The following is a 17,544-nucleotide window of genomic DNA, read 5'->3' as shown; positions in this document are numbered from 1 at the left end:
ATTTACAGTCCTAGGTTTCTAAGAGAACAACCAGTGGTTCTGGTTGCCATGTGATCTTACATCACTGATGAGGTAGACTATTCTATTTACATATTGACCATTAACCATTTACTCTACAGGTATCTCCTGCTCCTCCCAAATCAGGATCAATGATTTCCTAAACTGAAGACAGAAATTGCTAGAAATACACAGGATGTTTGGCAGTCTTAGAAGAGAGAGAAACAGAGCTAACAAAACTAGTGTTGGCAAATGGTTGACAATTTGAAATGTTAACTATTTTTCTTTGCTTGGATTCTGCCAGACCTGTAGAGTAATCCATCATTTTCTGTTTTTATTCAAATTGCCAGCATTAGTAATATTCTACTTTTGTAGAAGTGATATTCTCTGTGGTCAGTCTGATTTGTGTTCATCTCACATATCTACACAGTTTTCTGTTCCTTTCTCCCTCATTTACTGATCTTGCTTCCCATTATGAAGTCATAGAATTGTACAGCATGGAAACAGATTCTTCAGTCCAACTTATCCATGCCAACCAGATATCCTAAACTAATCTAGTCCCATTTTCCAGCATTTGGCCCATCTCCTTCCAATTCCTTCCTATTCATATAGCCATCCAGATGCCTTTTAAATGTTGTAATTGTACCAGCCTCCCCCAATTCCTCTGGCAGCCCATTCTATACATGCACCACCTTCTGCGTGAAAAAGTTGCCTTTTAGATTCATTTTAAATCTTTTCCCCTCATCTTAAAAGCTGTGCTGTCTAGTTTTGGACACTTCAATCTGATTAGATTAGATTAGATTACATTAGATTAGATTACATTACATTACAGTGTGGAAACAGGCCCTTCGGCCCAACAAGTCCACACCGACCCTGCAAACTCCACACAGTCAGTCGCCTGAGGCGGGAATTGAACCCGGATCTCAGGTGCTGTGAGGCAGCAGTGCTAACCACTGTGCCACCGTGCCGCCCACAATCTGGGGAAAAGACCTTGGCTATTCACGCTATCCATGCCCCTCATGATTTTATAAACTTTTATTAAGGTCACCCCTCAGCCTCTGATGCTCCAGGGAAAATATCCACAGCCTATTTACTGTCTCTCAATAGCTCAAACCCTCCAACCCTGGCAATATCCTTGTAAATATTTTCTGCACCCTTTCAAGTTTCACACCATCCTACAGGAAGACCAGAATTGAACACATTATTCCAACAGTGGCCTAACCAATGTCCTGTACAGCTGCAACATGACCTCCTAACACCAATACTCAATGCACTGACCAATAAAGGCAAGCATATGCCTCCTTCACTATCCTATTGACCTGAGACTCCACCTTCAAGGAACTATGAACCTGTACTCCAAAGTCTCTTTGTTCAGCAACACTCCCCAGGACTTTACCATTAAGTGTATAAGTCCTGCCCTAATTTGCCTTTCCGAAATACAACACTTGACATTTATCTAAAATTAAACTCCGTCTGCCACTCCTTGGCAAATCAAGATCGGGTTGTATTCTGAGGTAACCTTCTTCACTGTCCACAGCACCTCCAGTCTTGGTGTCATCTGCAAATGTATTAACTGTACCTTCTTTCATCACATCCAAATCATTTATATAAATGACAAAAAGCAGTGGACCCAGCACTGATCGTTGTGGCACTCTGCTGGTCACAGTCCTTCAGTCTGAAAAGCAACCCACCGCCTCACTCTGTCTTCTACCTTTGAGCCAGTTCTGTATCCAAGTAGCTAGTTCTCCCTGTATTCTGTGTGATCTAACCTTGCTACAACTAGACTACCATGATGAACCTTGTTGAACACATTACTGCAGTCCATGTAGGTCACATCCACCATTCTGCCCTCATCAAACCTTTTTATTACTTCTTCAAAAAAAACTCAACCAAGTTCGTGAGATTTGATTTCCTATGCACAAAGCCAAGTTGACTATCCCTAATCAGTCCTTGCCTTTCCACATACATGTGAATCCTGTCCCTTAGGATTCCCTCCAACAACTTGCCTACCACCGATGTCAGGCGCACTGGTCTATAGTTCCCTGGCTTTCCTTACCACCTTTCTTGAGTAAAGCACCACGTTAGCCAACCTCCAGTCTTCCAGTCCCTCACCTATGACTATCAATGATACAAATATCTCCAACAAGGGGCCTAGCAGTCACTTCTCTAGCTTCCCACAGTTTTCTAGAGTACACCCGATCAGGTCATAAGGATTTATCCACATTTGTGCATTTTAAGACATCCAGCAACACCTCTTCTGTAATATAGACATTTTTCAAGATGTTGCTATTTATTTCCCCATGTTATCTACCTTCCATATCCTCCTCCACAGTAAGCACTGCAAACTACTGGTTTAGTATCTCCACCATCTTTTACAGTTCCGCACATTGGAGGCCTTGCTGATCTTTAACGGGCCCTATTCTCTTCCCTGTTACTCTTTGTTCTTAATGTATTTGTAGAATTCCTTTGGATTCTCCTTAACCCTATTTGCCAAAGTTATCTCATGTCCACTTTTTGCACTCCTCGTTTCCCTCTTAAGGATACTGCTGCTGCCTTTATACGTTTCTAGGGATTCACTTGATCTTTGCTGTCTAAACTTGACATATGCTTCCTTCTTTTACTTGACATATGCTTCCTTCTTTTTCTTGACAAAAGCCACAATTTCTCTAGTCATCCCAAATTCTCTATTGATACCAGCCTTGTCTTTCACCCTAACAGGAACGTACTGTCTCTGGACTCTTGTTATCTCCTTTTTGAAAAGTCTTTCCATTTTCCTGCTGTCCCTTTAACTGCGAATATCTGACCCCATTCAACTTTAGAAAGTTCTTGCCTAATACCATCAAAATTGGCTTTCCTCTAAGTTAGAACTTTAAATTTTAGATTCAGTCTATCCTTTTCCATTACTATTTTAAAGCTAATAGAATTATGGCCACTGGCCCCAAAGTGCTCCTCTACTGACACCTCAGTCACCTTCCCTGCCATATTTCCCAAGAGTAGGTCATGTTTTGCATCTTCTCTAATGGGGACATCCACATACTGACTCAGAACATTTTCTTGTACACACTTTACAAATTCTTCTCCATCCAAGCACTTAACGCTATGGCCGTCCCAGTCTATGTTTTTTGATGCTTGTCTTTAATATTTGCAACACCCAATCATTTTAGGTTTCATATTTACTCATTCCAGGAAATTGGGAATCGTCCTAACTTGCCCTCAGAAAGTAGTGAGCTGCCTTCTTGAATCTTTGCAACCCAACTGGTGAAGGTATACCTGCTGTGCAGATAGGAAGGGAGTTCTAGGATTTTGACCCAGCGACAGTGAAGGAATGACAAGAGAGTTCCAGCTCAAGATGGTGTGAGAATTGAAAAGAAAATTGCAGATTGTAGTCTTCCCAAACATCTGCTGCGCTTGTCCTTCTAGGTTGTTCAGGTCATGGGTTTGGAAGGTTTTATGGAAGGAGCCTTGGTGAGTTGCTGGAGTACATTTATAGATTGTACCCACAGCTGCCACTGTATGTTGGTAGTGAAGAGGGAGATTATCGAAGATCTTGGTTTGGGTGCCAGTCAATTAGGCTGCTTTGTCTTGAATGAGAAGGAGCTTTTTGAATGTTGTGGATTTTACACTCATTTAATTAAGTGAACAGTATTCCGTCACACTCCTGACTTGTACTCTGGAGGTGATGTGAAGATTTTTTTTGATGTTATTAGGTGAGTCACTCACCTCAGGATTTGTATTGCCCTTGTAGCCACAGTGTTTATAAAATCTGTAAGGCTGGTATGGTTCAATTTCTAGTCAAAGTTGGTCACCAAGATTTTGATGTTGGGGGATTTAGAAAGGGTAATTCTGTTGTGTGGTAGTGGGAGATCTTTGTCGTTGTGAGGCACTTGTGTGTGGTGCAAGTCAATAGCTTAGCCTGAGAGTAATCTTTCTGCATTCGAGCTCAGAATGCTTTTAAGCTTGAGGAGTTGCAAATCATATCGAACACTCTGTAATTATCAGTGAAGGTTCCCCCCCTCTTATGTTGTGACATGATTAAGATCATTGATGAAGTCCCTGAAGATAGTTGGGCCTAGGATACTGCCATGAAACTCCTGCAGCAATATGCTGAAGCTGAGATGACTGACCTCCAACAACCCTAATCAATATCATTATCCATGCATCAATATTCATGTATGAAACATTTATACAAATCTTATCCCACTCTCATTGATGTAGGAACTTCATAGACAGGTACAGATGTTTGTTAGTATCTGGTTTCCATGACATGTCATAGTGTTAAGCTTAAATTTTTGACAAAGCCACAATGCATTGACCTTTGTTCGAATTTGAATGACATCTCAATTGTTTTTTCACTTTCAGAAGTTAGCTCATCCATATACTTGCAAAGCCAAACTACTTCCTGACAAAGCTGCTGCTTATTCAGTTTCATTGGCACACAGACTGTGGCTTGTATTTCGACTTCAGTGACCCTAAATTGACAACTAGTAGTTTGTTTGTTTTGTCAAAGAAAGCATGTTTTGGACTTAATTAACAACATGTAAACATCTGGCACTTCTGTTAAAGTTGCTCTCAGCTGTCCATGGATAGTGATTTGTATTTAACATTTAAAGTCCCTGAAGACTTCTAAAGGTGTTAACCTTTGGTCCATTTTGTGCTTTGTCTGAGCTACCTTATGGTAGGAAGTAAGTAGAATGAAAGAGTCAATTGGCATAATGTATCACTATGCCTTCATTTTGGAATGGTGCAATGTGCACATATTTATTTAGTAATAGCAAATACTCTGCACTAACAAACTCATTCACCTGACCTCCTGCATAACTGATTGTAAAGCTACTGTTTAAACAGAATTGACTTGCTAATATGGATGTAACTAAATGTAGTCTTTTTTTCTGAATAGATTTACATTTCACAACCCAGAAACAGGCTATTTAATCTAAAAGATTTTTTTCAATGTTTATGCTCCCAATGGGCCCTTGTCTACATTACACCACCTAACTGTAACCCAGCATGTCCTTTTATTCCTTTCTCCTTATGAACTTTGTTCGGTTCCCCTTAACTGCATCAACACTTTTCTCCCAACTGCAGCCTGTGGTAGTAAGTTGCGCAGTGTAACAGGCTCTGAGATGAGTTATTCCTCCTCAATTTCTTATTGGATTTTGGAATTACCACCTAAAATTAGATAAAACTTTAAACATGTCTTAAATATGCATTTTTTGAATACATTAGTTGTTACACATTAAATACACCAGACTGAAATCATTTAATAGTCGAGAGTGTGATGCTGGAAAAGCACAGCAGGTCAGGCAGCATCCAGGGTGCAGGACAATCGATGTTTCGGCATAAGCCCTTCATCAGGAAGCATTTCGGGCAACGTTGATTTTCCTGCTCCTCGGATGCTGCCTGACCTGCTGTGCTTTTCCAGCACCTCACTTTTGACTGTAATCTCCAGCATCTGCAGTCCTCACTTTCACCTGAAATCATGAAATAGCAGAATCAAAATCTTCCATTACACCTTCTCTGATTTAAACAAGCACCATTTACTGGTTTAACACTGACTCTGATGTGCTAATTTGAATATGACAAGAAGAGCTACTGACCAATTTACCACTGGATTTCCAAAACAAATCAGTCAGTCACTCAATGTATTTGTTTCCAATTTCATTGGCCATGTAGTTTTTTTCACCCCGTTTATGACTTCCAACTGGGATGGAAAGACTACATCAAAGGCAACAAACGCATGAACCTGAGAAATAAAATATTCAGCTTACTACCTAAATTGTTCAAGTCCTATTTGCAATCCATCCATTTGTATTGCTCTTTTTAAGAATATAGGCCTTTAGTTAGTTTTGTATTTTTGACTGACTTATAGAGCACACCAAATCGATGCTGGAGATTAGAGTCAAGGTTAGAGTGGTGCTGGAAATGCACAGCAGGCCAGGCAGCATCTGAGGAGCAGGAAAATCAATGTTTCAGGATGAATTTCTGATGAAGGTCTACTGCCCGAAACGTCGATTTTCCTGCTCCTCGGATGCTGCCTGACCTGCTGTGCATTTCCAGCACCACTCTAATCTCTACACACCAAATCTACCTGGTGAGACAATAACTATCTTGATTAGACCACTGTTCACCATTCATCTAGCAAATTCAGAAATGGGTCAAAGGCACCCACTTCCATACCTGAAAAGTGCTTGTCTATCTCAAATTACCATTGAAAGGCAAGATACCCTAAAACATTTGTACAGGCCACGCAATATTTTTCAGACTGGTACAAAATTAGAGCAATAAATTAGAAAAATAAAAAACAATTAAATTGAATTTTTTAAAAAAGGCATAAAAATACTTGCTGAACACTCCTGAGTGTACTAACAACTATACTGACAAACAATTTAACATAATCAGTTCAGATTGTAATATGACACATTTACACTTGCCAAAATGGGCAAACACACTTATAGAGGTACCTGTTCTCTGTAAAGAAAATGAATATATTCGAGCCTTGCATCTTTGTTTGAATTAGCCAGGAGCATGGGGAAACTGTGATTTCCCATGCTTTCTTCAAAGCAACATCCTGCAAATCAGAGACACCTTGCCAACCAATCAGCAGCATTCTTTTGCTGTGATATAAAGTATTATGATTGTTTGAAATTTGGTATTCTTGCATTTGATGAATGCAAGGCTTGAGGTATAAAGATAGGCTGGGACATTTTTCACTGGAGCTTAGGAGGTTAAGAGGCAACCTAATAGAAGTTTATAAAATAATGAGGGGTATAGATAGAGTTGCCTTTTGTCAAGGATGGAGAATTGGACGACTAGGGGGCACATTTTTAAGGTTAGAGAAGAGAGATTGCAAAAAAAGATATGAGGGACAATTTTCTTTTACACGGGGTGGTTCATGTGTGGAATAAACTTGTGGAGGAATTGGTGGATACAGGTGCAATTATAAGGATTAAAAGATATTTGGATGGATACATGAACAGGAAAGGTTTGGAAGAATATGGGCCAGGAGCAGGCAGGTGGTTAAAAGATATTTGGATGGATACATGAACAGGAAAGGTTTGGAGGAATATGGGCCAGGAGCAGGCAGATGGCACTAGTTTAGTTTGGGATTATGTTCAGCATGGACTGGTTGGACTTGAAGGGTCTCTTTCTGTGCTGTATGACTCATTGACTCTATTACAGAGTGTGCAGAAGAGATTCATGAGAATGGTTGCAAGGATGAAGAACTTCAGTTGTAAATTAGATTGAAGAAATTACAATTGTTCTCCTTGGATCAGAGGAGGCTGAGGAAAGATCTGAAAGAGGTGTTCATGTGGGTTTGGTCAGAATAGATAGGGAGAGCCTGTTCCCAAATGGAGGACAGGAAAAATTTCTAGCCGTAACAGACTGCTTTTTTTTAGGTATTTCAGGTGTTGGAGGTGATTTCCTCGAATTCCAGGAGCAGCAAATACTGTTTTATATGCTGTTGCATTGTTTTGGAACTTTTGAGAAAAAAAAGTCAAAACAACAGCACTTTTAAAGGGGAGAGGAACAGACAAAGGCAGCACATAGTCAGTCAGTGCAGGAGAGAAAGAAATCCACACTGCTAACTGACACAACAGTGCGCAGTTACAGCCTTTGTTGTTTGAATTCATGTATCACTGGACATCGGAGTGCATCTGGGAAAATTAGCAATTAGTGAAATTCACAACTGATCTTGGAGGAACCTGATTGGGAGGGGTCACCGCACAGAAACAGATAAGTGAATAGTTTTAAGTGTGGCCTTGCTGTAAGTCTGCAGTAATGCGTAGAGTGAGTTATTTCTTGATTATATGTTTTATTGAGATATGTCAGTTGATTAAACTTAAAAATATAAGCCATAAGTATTGAGTTAGCCCAGAGCAGTGTTTTGTAGAGGAATAGGACAATGCTATTTTCTGAGTCTGTAGATTGAAAGAAGCAAAACTGGCCTTTAGTAGGGTGATATGCTCTTCTTGTCAGATGTGGGAGTTTAAAGAGAGTTTACGTGTTACTGAGGATTATATCTGCAATAAATGCCATTGGTTGCGAATGCTATCAGATCAAATGGATCAGTTGGAGAGACAGAGGCAATGAGGACTTGACAAGAGCAAGGGGATGTGACGGATGGCAGTTATAGGAAGGAAAGAAAGTTGCAGATACAGTCACATAGATGGGTTAACTCCAGGAAAGATTAGAGAGGTAGGCAGGTAATGCAGGGGTCTTCTATGGCTATCCCCATTTCAAATAAGTATGCTGTTTTGGAAAACGTAGGGGGTGATGAATTCTCAGGAGAACATAGCATGAACAACCAGGTTTCTGGTATTGAGACTGACTCTAACGCAATGAGGGGTATGTCGAGTTCCAAGATCTCTAGTCCGAGGCACAGACAGACATTTCTGTGGCTAGCAATAAAAGATCAGAATGGTGTCTTGCCTCGCTGGTGCCAGGATCAAGGATGTCTCACAGAGGGTGCAGAATGTTCTCAAGGGGGAGAGGGCCTAGCAGGAGATCACTGTACACATTGGAACCAGCAACATGGAAAGGGAAAAGGATGAGATTCTGAAAGGAGAATATAGAGAATTAGGCAGGAATTTAAAAAGGAGATCCTCAAGAGTAGTAATATCTGGAATACTCCCGGTGCTGTGAGCGAGTGAGGTAAGAATAGGATGATACATTAGATGCAATGCATGGCTGAAGAGCTGGTGTATGGGAGAAGGATTTACATTTTTGGATCATTGGAATCTCTTCTGAGGTAGAAGTGGCCTGTACAAGAAAGACGGATTGCACCTGAATTGGAAGGGGACTAATATACTGGCAAGGAGATTTGCTAGAGCTGATCAGAAGGATTTAAACTAGTAAGGTGGGGGGTGGGGAAACCCAGGGAGATAGTGAGGAAAGAGTGAGTTAAGCAGTCAGGGCAGGCAGGGACAAAGCAGGGCACAAGGTAGGACTGATAAATTAATCTGCATTTATTTCAATGCAAGAGGCCTCACAGGGAAGACAGATGGACTCAGGGCATGGTAAAGAACATGGGATTGGAATATCATAGCAATTACAGAAATGTGCTCAAGGATGGACAGGACTGGCAGCTTAATATTCCAGGATACAACTGCTACAGGAAGGACAGAAAGGGAGGCAAGAGAGGAGGGAGAGTGGCAATGTTGAGAAAGGATAGCATTACATTAGATATCCTACTGAGGGAGGATATTCCTAGAAATACATTCAGAGAAGTTATTTGAGTAGAACTGAGAAATAAGAAAGGGACAATCACCTAATTGGGATTGTATTATAGACCTCCTAATAGTCAGTGGGAAATTGAGAAACAAATTTGTAAGGAGACCTCAGTTATCTGTAAGATTAATAGGGTAGTTATGGTAGTGGTTTTAACTTTCCAAACATAGACTGGGACTGCCATAGTGTTAAGGATTCAGATGGAGAGGAATTTATTAAGTGTGTACAAGAACAATTTCTGATTCAGTATATGGATATACCTACTAGAGAACATGCAAAGCTTGACCTACTCATGGGAAATGAGGCAGGGCAGGTGACTGAGGTGTCAGTGGGGGAGCACTTTGGGGTCAGCGACCATAATTCTATTAGTTTTAAAATAGAGGTTGGAAAGGATAGACCAAATCTAAAAATTGAAGTTCTAAATTAGAGGAAGGCCAATTTTGATGATATTAGGCAAGAACTTTCAAAAGCTGATTGGGATCAGATGTTCGCAAGTAAAGGGATGGCTGGAAAATGAGAAGGCTTTAGAAATGAGATAACGAGAATCCAGAGACAGTATATTATTTTTAGGGTGAAAGGAAAGGCTGGTAGGTGTAGGAAATACTGGACGTCTAAAGAAAATGAGGGTTTGGTTAAGAAAAAGAAGAAAGCATATGTCAGGTATTGACAGAATAGATCGAGTGAATCCTTAGAAGAGAATAAAGACAGTAAGGGAAATCAGGAGGGCAAAAAGGGCACATGAGATAGCTTTGGCAAATAGAGTTAAGGAGAATCCAAAGGGCTTTTACAAATACATTAAGGACAAATGGGTAACTAGGGAGAGAATCGGGCCTCTCAAAGATCAGCAAAGCGGCCTTTGTGTGGAGCTGCAGGAGATGGGGCAGATACTAAACGAATATTTTGCATCAGTGTTTACTGTAAAAAAGGACATGGATAATATAGAATATAGGGAAGTAGATGGTGACATCTTGAAAAATGTCCATATTATAGAGGAGGAAGTGCTGGATGTCTTGGAAACACATAAAAGTGGATAAATCCTCAGGACCTGATCAGGTGTAACCTTGAACTCTGTAGAAACTAGGGAACTGATTGCTGGGCCTCTTGCTGAGATATTTGTATCATCAATAGTCACAGGTGTGGTGCCAAAAGACTGGAGGTTGGCTAAAGTGGTGCCACTGTTTAAGAAAGGTGGTAAGGATAAGCCAGGGAACTATAGAGTGGTGAGCCTGACATTGTGGGCACATTGTTGGAGGGAATCTGAGGGACAGGATTTACAAGTATTTGGAAAGGCAAGGACTGATTAGGGATAGTCAACATGGCTTTGTGCATGTGAAATCATGTCTCTCAAACTTGATTGAGTTTTTTGAATAAGCAACAAAGAGGATTGATGAGGGCAGAACAGTAGATGTGATCTATATGGACTTCAGTAAGGCTGGGTGCTGGCAGGTGGGGCTAGATTTGGGTTGGCATGGATGAGTTGAAATGCAGGGTCTGTTTCCATGCCGTACATCTCTATGACTTGTGAAAGGATCAAGAACAAGAGGGCACAGATTTAAAGTAATTGGTGGAAGAAGCAAAAGTGAAATGAGATCAACCTTTTTCACGCAGTGAATGATTAGTGTTTGGAATGCATTTCCCGAGTGTGTGGTGGGGGCAGGTTTAATTAAAGCTTTCAAAAGGAATTACATATCCTATAATTTGAAAATGAAATGATGTACAGGATTACAGAGAGGAGGCAGGAGAATAGCACTAATTGAAATGTTCATTCAGAGAACTAGCTCTGACATAATGGGCCCAATGGTCTCCTTCTGCAATGTAATATTTCTGTGAATTGCGTACACATCCAAACTGACACGCCAGTGCAGTGCTGAGGGAGGGTAGCCTTTTAGATTAAACCAAAGCTTTGTCTGTCCTTTCAGATTGATGTGAAAGATCCCATGGCACTATTTTAAAAAGTCAAACAGAGGGATTCTCCTCAGTTTTTAGACCACTATATCTTTCTCCAACCTCCAGTAAGACAACTTTTCTGGCTATTATCATATTGATGCTTGTGAGAATGTATGGGAGCCAGACAAGTGGTAGTGACTGGTCCATCTGTTTTTGTGACATTGGTCGAGGGATAAATATCAGCCAAGACACCAGGGAAATCTTTCCTGTACTTCTCTGTGTAACCTTTCACCTGAAAGATGGCACCTCTGCCAATGCAGCTCTGCACTGGATTGTCAATCTGGATTTGTGTGCACACTGTATAGAAGTTACTTAAGTACAAATGTCACCTGACTAGTAATCTGAAACCCCAAGTTAACGCTCTGGGGAGGTGTGTTCAAATCCTACCACTTAATGAAATTTGAATTCAATTTTACAAAAAGAACACGGAATTCAAAGCATATTTAAGGCAGCCATGTAATCACCATCCATTGACATGAAAACCATTTAAATTCACTAATGTTTTGGGAAGGAAATCTGCCATTTTTACCTGGTCTGTCCTACATGTGACTCCGCAGACCCACAGCAATATGACAGACTCTTAACTGCACTCTGAAATAGCCTAGCAACCTGACTTACCCCAGAGGTTAATTAGAGACAGGCTGGCTGAATGATCTTCTTATCCCAGGAATAAAATCCACAGATTCTTAGGGGGAGAAAAATTGCAGCTATATTGGCATACTCATGTTCTGAACCTAATTATTAGGTTATTCCTATTAATCTTTAATTAGGAAAGAGAGAAAGAGAATCCCAGATAGCAAAGAGAGAGTTAACTGTGAGTATCTTCCCAAGCTTCTACCTGGTTCTTCAAGTAATTATAATAGGAGACAAATAATTAGTCAAATGTAATGACTGGAAGCGTCACCGATGGTGTTGTTCAGATATATAATGGGCCAGGAACAGCGAACGCTTCCTTGTAATTAACGCATTATGCTGTAACTTCAAACCACTGGATACCAAATTACTCTCAGAAAATGTTCTGCCACTAGAGGCTTCACTGAGGTAGAACATGCGACATTGCACTGGGCTCTGATGCATTGCGCACCAGGATTAAACAGCAGCACCAGGTAAAACAGCCCCCGTGGCCAAGACATTCATCAAGAACACTTTGAAGAGCATTCAGCTGCCTGGCAAAGGGAAACTGAAAGACTGCTCATCACCCCCCATCTTTCATTTTTAAATACACACTTTATATTTTTTTCTGAGGGTGGGACAGAATCTTTTGATTGATTCTTCATAAAAAAGGAATAAGCAACGCTGCTCCTTTTTCATGAAACGTTTGTGAATTAGCCGACTTTTTTTTTGCACAGCACCACTGGCTGCCAGCAATGTTGGTTGTTAATGAACCCTTTTTACTCGTTAATAGGTAGTAACAGCAAAGTGCAGCACAGGTAGCCATGTACTTCGAAGCTTCAGTTTGCCAATGAGTCCCTGGGGCAGCCTCATAGGTCTTGTAACAGCTAATTGGACCTGTTAGGGTCAGCAATTAGCTTGGAGCTATTCAGAACTGCCGACAGTTCCGCCTTTATCTGCAAACCAGCTCTTTCCCAGCTAAACAATAAAGAAAGCAATCAAAATAGCAGGAATGCAGAATGTTCTGCTATTTTACTTTGGTTCTGTGTTGATTAGCTGTATTAATTTAAACTTGTTTTTTCAACCCCCTACCTCCCCATCCTGCCTCCGGTCTCCATCTATGTTTGAGGTGATTAGAATTTTTTTGAGCCCTTTTAAATTTGGAAGCAACAGTGTGCCACTCTGCTTAAAAAAGATAGAAATGACTATGCACTTGCGATTAAATCATAGTTTAAGTTAAGAGCAGGTCAAAATCAAAGTGCTGGTTTGAGGTAGACAAATGACAACTTGCATTTATATAGCATCTTTAATGTAGCGGAACATGCTGTGGCATGGAGCATAAGAGTATATTCGAAGGCATTAATTAGGCATTGATATCAAAGCGCTTAGTCAAAGAGGTAGAGTTTTTAAAGCATCTTGAAAGAGATGGAAAGGTTCACAGAAGGAATTTCAGAACTTGGGGTCCAGGCCACTGAAGGAACTGCTGCTAATGGTGGAGCAACTGAAACTGGGGATGGCACAAGTGGCCAGAATTGGAGGGGTTCAGACATTTTGGAGAATTGCAGGGCAGGTAGAGATTATAGAGATGGTGGGGAAGGCAAAATTATTCAGGGATTTGAAAGCAGGAATATAAATGTTAAAATTAAGGTATTGAAAGACGAGCTAATGCAGGTTTTTTTACAGAAGGAAGATGAGTGGGCACTCAGATACCATGCTCTGCACAGCTCACTGATCACGCCAGTTTGCATGAGATGGGCAGTGAGAGGGGAAATGTTGAAATTGGCTCATTTACATGAGTTGCAAATTGAAGAATAAAAGTCTGTCATTACTATTTTATATATTGTGTTCAATTACCAATTAATGGAGGAACTGTCAAGATCAGAACCAGGTCTATGGTAGTGAGACATTTACTGAATATCTTCCTGTGAGGCCAAAGTCTAAAGAAATATAAAAGCGGTATTATTGCGGCATTGTAAAATGAAGTTTAAAACAACTGTGCGCTTGAAGTTCTGAATAATAAACGTGTTGAATTGCAAAAACAAAAAACAATTGGAAATGAAGCTGCAGTACGAATGATAAACATTTTGAAAAGGGAAAGGTCAGATAACTTCCAAATGATTCACACTCGGTTTATGGCTCACCTCTGAGTCAAACCTCTAAATCCTACTCCAAAAACCTGAACACATAGTTTAGCTGACCACACAAGTGCGGCACAGTCAGAGGTGCTGTCTTTTAAGCTGTGCTGTCAAGCCAAGGCTTTGTCTGCTTTCCTGGTATAAAAGATCCCACAGCACTATTCTGGAGAAGAACAGTGAAATTGTCCATTATTCTATGCCAATACATATCCCTCACCCAAGACCTAACAATCAATCATCTGGACATTATTGGCTTGTTGTTTGTGGGAGCACGCTGTGCACAGATTGCCTGCCTTTTTATATAATTGTGACTACACTTCAAAAAAATATTTAATTAGCTATGAATCATTTTGTGTCATTCTGAGGTTGTGCATGGTGCTATATAAATGCTAGACTTTTCATTGTTCTCACTAGCCTGAACTCTCATATTATAATTTTATGGAGAGAAAAGGAAATGTGCTCACAGTAAGCTTCCACAAACAATATTATGATATCAGCAGATCTGATTTTGTGATGTGCATTGAGTGAGAAATGTTGATCTGGTGGAAAACTCTCCTGATATTATTCAAAATAGGATAAGAAAAGGCAGAGATTAATGTGTCATCTGAAAGGTAGGACTTTCATCAATATTTTACTGGAGTGCTCAGAAATCAGGGAGGGACTTGAACCTACAAGCTTCTGGCATCAACCATTAGTAAAACCAACTAAGCCATTGTTGAAATGTAGGGCATATCATACTAACTAGCTATTGCAGTCAGTAGTGAAACAATGGCACTGACTGTTGACTTGGAAGAAAGCTGTCCACATATAAATAATTATGAAATAGAATGAGTTTTAGGGATCTCATAGACTCATAGGTGTTTACAGCACAGAAATGGACCAGTCTGCTCATCATGTCTATGCTGGTCAACAAAGATCTGACTACACTAATCCCATTTTCTATCTTTTGGCTCATAGCACTGAAATCTATGTAACATAAGAATGTGAATGTCTAAATGCTGCTTAAATGTTATGAGAATTTCCAACTTAGCTATCCTTTCAGACAGTGAGTTCTAGACTCCCACTGTCATTGGCAATTAACCACTTTCTGGGTGAAAAATATTTCTCCTTAACTCTCCACTTGGCCTTCTACCTCCTTATTTTAAATCTATACCCCTCATTAATGATCCCTCTACTAATGAAAACAGTACCTTCCTATTCGCCCTATTTATGACCCTCATATTTTTATACACTTCTGTCAGGGCCCATTACCCAGCAACCATTGCTCGAAGGAAAACAACTACAGGCTAGTCAATCTTTCCTCATATCTCAGACCCACAGCCCAAGCAGCATTCTGGTAAATATCCTCTGTACTTTCTGCAGTGCAATCATGTCCTTCCTATATGTGGTGACCAAAACTGCATTTAGTAGTCCGGTTGTGACTTAACCCGCATTTTACACAGGTTCAGTATAACCTCCTTGCTCTTGTATTCTATACCTTGGCTAATTAATACAAATAGCCCATATGCCTTGTTAACCACCTTATCTACCTGTCCTTCTGCTGTCCGGGATCTGTACATCAAGGTCCCACTGACCTGCAGTACTTTCCAGGGTTCTTTCATTCATAATGTAACCCCTTGCCTTGCATTGCCTCTGACATTTCCAGGTTGAATTCCATTTGCCACTGTTGTGTCCAGCTGACCAGTCCATTGATCTTCCTGTAGGTTACAGCTATCGTCCTTACTAGCAATTTTCATATCATCCACGAACTTCTTGATCATACCTACTACATTTACATCTAAATCATGAATATACACCACAAAAAAAAAGGCCCCAACACTGAGCCCTGCAGAAACAGACTTCTAGTAGTGGGTGCATCCCTTTATCATCACCCTCTGCTTCCTGCCTCCCAAAACTTTTGGATCCAACATGCAACTCTTCTGGAATCCCATGGTCTCCTACTTTCATGACTAGTCTGTCACAAGGGTCCTTAACAAGAGCCTTGCTTAAGTCAGTGTAGAACACATTAAATGAATTACCTCATTGACACTCCTGATATTCTCCTCAGAAAATTCAATCAAATCTTTCTAACAATTCCTCCATCACTGAGGTTAGACTGACAGGTCTGTAATTTCCTGGTCAATTCCTTCACCCCATTTTTATAATAATGAGATAAGGTTAGCAATCCTCTGGAGCTGCATGTATGGGTCAGAGAGAATTTGAAAATTCCCTCCAGGGCCCCTGATATTTCCTTCCGTGCCTTCCACAACAGCCTGGAGCACAGCTCATCCAGGTCTGCAGATTAATTCATTTTTGAGGCTGCTAATTCTCATATCTCCTCTATATTTAATTTCTTCTAAAACTTCACAGTTCTCCACCAGATGACTACACCTGCATTGTTGTTTTCTATTGTGGAGATTGACACAAATTATTCAAAGCGGATGTCTTCTGGGTCCACACATTGATTATGTTTATGTCCCTTAAGATCCTACTCTTTCCTTCATTATTTTCTTGATCTTTGTAAACGTCAAAACCACTTTGGCTTTCCTTTATTCTACCTGCTTCCAGATGCTTTCTCATAAACTCTTCTTGCTTTCTCTATTACCTTTATAGGTTCTCCCCTGTAATTTTTATACTCTTGTCAGGTCTCTGCCATATTGAGCTCTCGATATTTAACAGAAGCGAATCTTTTGTTTTTAATCCTCGCCTTTATGTCTAAGTCCCTGGTCCACCCTTTGCCCTTATGGGAACATATTTGCCATTAGTTCTTGCTCCTTGAATGTTTCCACTGCTGTCACACAAATATGTGCAGTTGTTTTATCTACAGGTGTATGTGCTGTCAGTCCAGTTGGGCCAAAGCACATCTTAGTAAAATTAGTCTTTCCCCAGTTTAGAAACTTTATTTCCTGTGCATCCTTATCCTTCTCCATAACTGACCTAAATCTGATTGAGTTATAGTCACTATCTCCAAAACTGCCTGGGCTCATTTCCAAGTATCATTTCTACATTAGAGCGAAAATAGTTCACCTGGGAGCAATTTATGAATTTTGTTCCCTCTCAACCTTGCTCAGTAAATCTATCCCAATTAATATTTGGTGGTTAAAATCCCCTAATATTACTGACTTACCATTCTCATATTTGTCTGAAATTTGATAACATATTTAATTCTATGTCTCTCTTTGACTGCCTGGGGACCAGTAGTACACCCAGCAGCATCTATGTCCTTGTGTGCTTTTTACTTCTACCCATATGGCCTCATTGATGAACCTTCCAATATATCATCCCTGCTCATTGCTATAATTGATTCCCTGACATATTTTGTGATTCCTCTCCTCTTCGATACCCCTCTGTATTTTATTTGAACACCCTCTGATATCCATTCTGAAGACCTTAGAGTCATAGAGATGTACAGCATGGAACCAGACCCTTCGGTCCAACCCGTCCATGCCGACCAGATATCCCAACCCAATCTAGACCCACCTGCCAGCACCCAGCCCATATTCCTCCAAACTCTTCCTATTCATATACCCATCCAAATGCCTCTTAAATGTTGCAATTGTACCAGCCTCCACCACATCCTCTGGCAGCTCATTCCATACACGTACCACACTGTGTGAAAAGGTTGCCCCGTAGGTCTTTTTTATAT

General features: G+C 40.4%; 1 protein-coding gene across 2 annotated transcripts in view; it reads left to right on the top strand.

The window, feature by feature from the left end:
* tshz1 (teashirt zinc finger homeobox 1) overlaps positions 1–17,544 on the top strand; it is a 309,670-nt gene that overhangs the window by 193,684 nt on the left and 98,442 nt on the right. The gene's annotated exons all lie outside the window — the stretch shown is intronic.

Source organism: Chiloscyllium plagiosum, chromosome 4, assembly GCF_004010195.1.
Source record: "Chiloscyllium plagiosum isolate BGI_BamShark_2017 chromosome 4, ASM401019v2, whole genome shotgun sequence".
NCBI lineage: Eukaryota > Metazoa > Chordata > Chondrichthyes > Orectolobiformes > Hemiscylliidae > Chiloscyllium > Chiloscyllium plagiosum.
This window is presented reverse-complemented; position numbering and strand designations above follow the sequence as displayed.